The 4,987-nt window shown below is 48.9% G+C and overlaps 1 protein-coding gene across 1 annotated transcript in view; it reads left to right on the forward strand.

Moving 5' to 3' along the window:
* The first annotated feature begins 1,982 nt into the window (after positions 1-1,982).
* Osr1 (odd-skipped related transcription factor 1) overlaps positions 1,983-4,987 on the forward strand; it is a 9,614-nt gene continuing 6,609 nt past the window's right edge. Inside the window, exon 1 of the mRNA XM_048804770.1 lies at positions 1,983-2,099. The gene's annotated coding sequence lies outside the window, so the exon portion shown is untranslated. The remainder of the gene's footprint in view (positions 2,100-4,987) is intronic.

Below are 4,987 nucleotides of genomic sequence, written 5' to 3' on the forward strand. Positions count from 1 at the left end.
TCCAAGAGGGAAAGAAATCAACAAAAATGGTATAGGAGAAAGGAAGGGACAGGAAGCTCATGCATTTCAGTGAAACTGATTCAAAGCAACAGACTCTCCATTCCATCACTTCTTCTGAGAGCTGGGCATCTGAATCCGCAGGAGGCTGGGTACAAAGGGGTACCTGGAGCTGGGGAGAGAGCGAATCCATGGGACAGCGAGGCCCTTTCACCAGCCAACCCCATGCCACCCTGCACCCTGCGCGCGGGAGGTATGCCTACTGAAGGGTTCCCAGTAGATCTTGGCTCATCTTAGGATCAGAAGCTGATGGTAGTAAATAGTTTCTACGGATTTCCGATTATTGAGCGAAAAAAAAAAATGTCCTCACAGATATAAAAGGCTTGGAGCAGGGAAACAGAAATTCCCTAGCGAGAGGGAATTTCTCGCTTGGATCTCTGGTAGAGTAAGAGCACGCCTAGTTTTAAACAAACGAAAGTAAATTTCGTAACTGAGAAAATAAATGTTCAAGGAAATAAAAAATCCCTGGTAGGTAAAATGAAACGGGGATAACTGGATTTGTGACTTTTCGAGGAAGGGGCACCGGGACATGTCGCTTGCTCACCAGCAGGGGGCACGTTTTCTTTAAGATTGGGTCAGGGAATTTCTTGTTAAAACCTCGCAACCAGACTTGCTCAGAGTCCCCTGCCGGAAATCGCTCCGCAGATAATAACCCTCCAGTGTCTGGAAATGTTTAATTACCGCGAACGTGCTTTCCTTCAGCGCGGACCGCCGCAGACGGAGCCCATCCAGGACGCAGCGCTGCCGGGGAAGGTGATTCCATGTGCAGTTTCACTCCAACTACGAACAATTCCGTTCAAATAACTTTCCTTCATCATCCTCAGTTTATTAGACGCTGGGTCGTTTCTGATGCACTTACTTCTTCCACCTTGGATAAAGAAAAAGTTCAGTGACCCTAGAACACATCTGTAACATGTAAAAAATAATTTTGACAACTCAAATTTTCACCAAAATAATAATAATTTAAAAAAATTTACCTTGCCTTTTGCACATATTTTACGTGTGAGCCTCACGAGTCATTATCCTTACATTTTATGGTAATGGTAAATGCAATTCCATACAAATACTCATGTTTTCTGCGTATTCTTCTCATAAAGGAAAGGTAGATAAGCGCGTGTGTGCATTATTTCATTTATTCAGGTGGCAATTAATGACAAACTACGTGTGTGCTCATAAAGAACTTACGAAACGGGAACTGCCCAGAAAAAAAAAATGCAGTTCACTTTCCCTTTCAGTTTTGATACTGTAACTTGTATGTCCATGTCACAACAATAAACACCCGCTTTTGTGTTCATCTGGCGTCTCTCTGACTCAGGACCCTGCACTGGGTGTGCATTCTCAGAGGTGTTACAGCCACAAATATTCGTGGAAGTCACCTTGTTACCTACCTCCAGAACGTAAAAACTTTCCCCTCCCCAAGCTGGATTTTGACCTGATTGACCGTAATGGTTCCAGAGGAACTATTGAGCCATTACAATCCATCATCTAAATGAATACAGAGGGACACCTAAATCTCCCGATTACTTGAAAGCTCTGTACATGGGAAAGGGGGGTGGTGGTGGTGGTTAATCAGTAGACACCCAAATGTCCACGGAGTAGTTACAGGAAAACTTGCTTTGGAAGCAAAAAAAGCTGCAAGTGTTAAGTAAATTCCACTTAAAAGAATGAGGTCATGTTCGTGTGTCTGGGGAGTGCAGAGAGGTAGGGTTCATTTAATTTTTTTTAATCCCAAACAACCCAAAGCAATATAGGCCACTTTCTAGTTAATTTTCTGGAAGCTGCTCAATTTTCACTCCAAAGACAGACTAGGGCTCTTTCTTTCCGAATGAGCTGGAGAAGGGCTGGAGTTGGGGAGTGAAGAAAAGCAAAAGTTCTTAGCTTCCCAGTGTGACCGAGAAAAGCAGTGGACTAGCTGAGATCAGTGGGTCAGTGACCAGGAGGCTAGGGGTTGAATTGGGGATCGCACTCCTGCTGGACTCCACCGGGACACGAGGGTTGTAGAGTGCAGCGAGGGACCCGGACCTGGAGTTCTGGTTCCTAAGGTGTGTGTGTCGGGGGGGGGGGGACTCTTCTCAAGAATGCCAGGTCCAGCTGAGTCTGGGATCCCTCGGATGTCTCTGGTTCTGCCGGGCAGGCAATGGGCGAGAGAGCCAGGAGCCGAGGCTTTTGCTCAGGGTCTGGTCGCCGGCTGGATTCCGAAGGCTCTAAGGGAGCAGAGGCTGCCAGCAGCCGCGTGTGGCAGACTGCCCTCGGTTGCTGAGTGCGCTGGACCCCCAGGAGTGAGGCGGGCGTGTGGACAGGAGTGCACTGGGCTCCTGGGAGGACAGGACCCTTGGGTAGATCCAAACTACCGAGGTCATTTACCAAATTTGAAACCTGAGGTCCTCTGGAGTCTTAAACGATTTGACTTTGCTAAAAAGTGCTTTCGTAGCTCTTGGGTGTCTGGGGTCCAGTCCTCCTGGATCATCCCGGTCGCAATCCGGATACAGCATTAAGATGTAGGCCCTACATGATCTGATCAATTTCTCTTAAATAGGAGGGGGGAAAGGATTCCACCAGTTGCTCTCCCTTCCAGGGGCAGAGGGGTCCCTAGCTTCCTGGACTTCTTCCTGCTGGCCTTGCTTCAGAGGGAATCAGGACTCTGATGGAGGCCAATGTTTGGGGGTCCTTTACTTAGGACCTCAGTGGGATGGAGGACCTTTCAGCTCCTAGCCAATCTCATATTTCGTTTTCCTGTCTTTCTGAAGTTGTGCAGTTGTGGGCTACCTAGGAGGCAGCAACTTGGAAGTCTGAAACAGGGAACCCTTGCAGAGGCTCAGGAACGCCAGCAGGCACAGTCCTGTCCTGTATTATGATCCGATTCATGCAGCAAAGTTTGGGACCCTGGGTCCTAAAGACCTTGCACTAAACCTTACTTCTCTACCTTGCCCCACATCCATTAAGTTTAGGGGTTTGACTTGAGTCAGGATCAAGTTTCCAGAAAGCCTAGCAAAAGCTTAATTTAAAAGTCTAGTTCCATATTCCTTCCCTTAGAATAATGGACACTTTTTCACCAAGAGCTCTTTAGGGATCCTACTACTTGGAGCTTTTTAGACGTCCTGAGGCATGTTGGTTGAAGGGCCAGTTTTTGAAGAGAGACACAAGTAGAAATGTGGAGGAAACCCAGGTGAGCATGGAGAAAGTCAGAGCAGGAGATGGTGTATATACATCATGCCACAGGAACTTCCAGTCACTATTCCTAAGTGTCCAAGTGTCCCACAGCCAGAGGTCCTATTGTGTCTATCTCTTTTTGGATATGTTCACTGCTGATATGGAGGTTCCCCAAGCTTTGACTACCTGGGGAGGCTGAGGCTTGTCCATACAAACTCCTTTACCCAAATTTGGAATCAGTGAAGGCCAATAATGCTTTGATTGAATTTTCCTACCAGGTCTTCCCCTGCTCTTAAGTCGTGCTGCCCTGGACTCTCTTGGAAGGGGGTGATCTCAGTTTCCTTTGACTCCAAGGGGCCTCACTCTGGCCAGGATATCACCCCATATTGACAGTTTCTGAGATTCCAGATGCACAGGCAAATTAATGTGGGCCTTTTGCTCCTACACTAACCTGTAGAATGGGGTAAAATCCATCTTTTGGGCAAAGATCTGCTCCTCTCATCCTCCTCCTGAACAAACCAAAATTATCAGGGCTGGAGGCTTAGGGATACACAGAAGAATCTCTTCCAACTGTGCCTTTGTCCATGACCATCTTTCTAGGTCAAGGATCAAATTCTCACCCATCTCAAGAAAATCAGGCTGGCTTTACAAACCAAAGCTGGACAGGATGAAAGTTACTCTGAAGAGATGCTGTACCAATATGGTAAAGACCCATGGAGGCCAGGATCTGGTCCCAATCTCATGTGGAGAGGGGTCTGCAACAACTCTGGAAGGGAGTGTGGGGTTGTGAGCTATGAATCTGGACCCATCCAAGTCACTATATACAAACACCTCCTCTTGTAGGAGACCCAGGCAAGGTGTTCCAGACAGGTGGCAGATAGGAGGATCAAGGCTGGGGTCAGCTGAAGGTAGCTTCTAGAAGCTAAGCAGTCAAGATAGTACTGGTACCTTCCATAAGGCCTAGGCAGTGAAGACAGAATTTTTCTTCACCAGAGCCTTTTAGATTTCAGATTCCATCTGAACCAGTTCTTTGACAGAGGCCTTGGAGTTGACAACTTCGGAGCTTGGCTTGTATGCCTCTGCAGCTCTCCAAAGTCTCATCCATCCTGAAACAAATGTGTGATTAGAGTGTGCGACTGTGCTTAGAGGAAAATAGCTCCTGATCTCCTTCCCCAATGATCTACCTCTGGTCTTTCTATTGAACTCCTCAGCCCAGGGCCTGGGGTCAGATTTAGGCATTCAGATGTTTCAGCTTGCTGGAGTAGTAATCCTGGCCCACCAGCACCAGGAAGTAGCTAATGCCGCCTGGGTTATCGCCCTGGACTTGAGCACGCTTGGGTGTGAGGGAGCTGCTCCACGCGCGGGGTCTTCCGCCACTGAAAGCGATTCTGGCAGGAGGGGCAACTCTGTTAGCCTACAAAGCGCTCTGGATCCTAAGCTGCGGGGCCGGCATCGCGGTACACAGAGCTCCTCCCCACCCGGCTCTGCCACCTTCCAGGGCACAAGCTGTGCCCTAGGAGCGCTTGAAGAAACTCGCGGTCCCAGCCGGTTCTCATCTGCTGGGAGCTGTTTCCTGTAGCGCGCCAGGTGTGCCCTTGCGGTCCTAAAAACGCAGAAAGGGTCGTGTGGAACCTGAGAGCAGGGGACGCAGGTTTGGTAGAAGCCGGGCCCGGCGAGCGCAGCTGCCAAAGTTGGCTGCCCGGGTCAGCAAAACTTTGTCTCTCAGTGCGCAGGCGCTAGGCAGGGTTGGGGGGCAGGGGAGGGAGGGGAGGAATCCTGA

The sequence above is a fragment of the Marmota marmota genome, unplaced genomic scaffold (genome assembly GCF_001458135.2).
Source record: "Marmota marmota marmota unplaced genomic scaffold, marMar, whole genome shotgun sequence".
Taxonomy (NCBI): Eukaryota; Metazoa; Chordata; class Mammalia; order Rodentia; family Sciuridae; genus Marmota; species Marmota marmota.